Source organism: Peromyscus californicus, unplaced genomic scaffold, assembly GCF_007827085.1.
Source record: "Peromyscus californicus insignis strain IS unplaced genomic scaffold, ASM782708v3 Scaffold_4__1_contigs__length_199733344, whole genome shotgun sequence".
Classification (NCBI taxonomy): Eukaryota; Metazoa; Chordata; class Mammalia; order Rodentia; family Cricetidae; genus Peromyscus; species Peromyscus californicus.
In genome coordinates, this window is record NW_026294562.1 from 163,835,897 (window position 1) to 163,836,486 (window position 590).

Consider the following 590-nt stretch of genomic DNA (forward strand, 5'->3'; position numbering starts at 1 on the left):
GGGGGGAGGGAAGGGTTCTAACAGCCAGGATATCAGTAAGTTTGATGTGAAAGAGTCTATCCTAGAAATGGCTATATAATCAAGACTGGAACAATGGCAACATCAATGGGGCATATTAACACGGAAGGGGGAAATTTCATGGATTCCCACTCCTGGATAAAGAATTAGAGGCAACTAACTACTGCTGGGAGAAGGAGATGTCTCCCCCAGGGATGAACCCCCTTATCTGTTGTCCAGTCCAGAGTGGTCAACATTGAAATAGTATACAAAAAACAGAAACAGTCCTAGCAGATTGTAATCTCTGTCTATTGCTGCACACACACACACACACACACACACACACACACACACACACACACACGTGTATGTAACCATAATAAGAGGAAAAGTGGCTATCAATTTGAGTGGTGTGGGGGGACATGAGAGGGAAGGATTTGAGGGAAGGTTAGTTGGCAGGGGCTGGAGAGAGGAAAAGGATGTGAGAAAGTGATTCAAATTCTATTTCAATTAAAAAATATTAAACAGTCAGGCTTGTGATAGGTCTGTGGGTGTGACTTCTGATTCTACCAGGTGACACCACCCCACAGCAG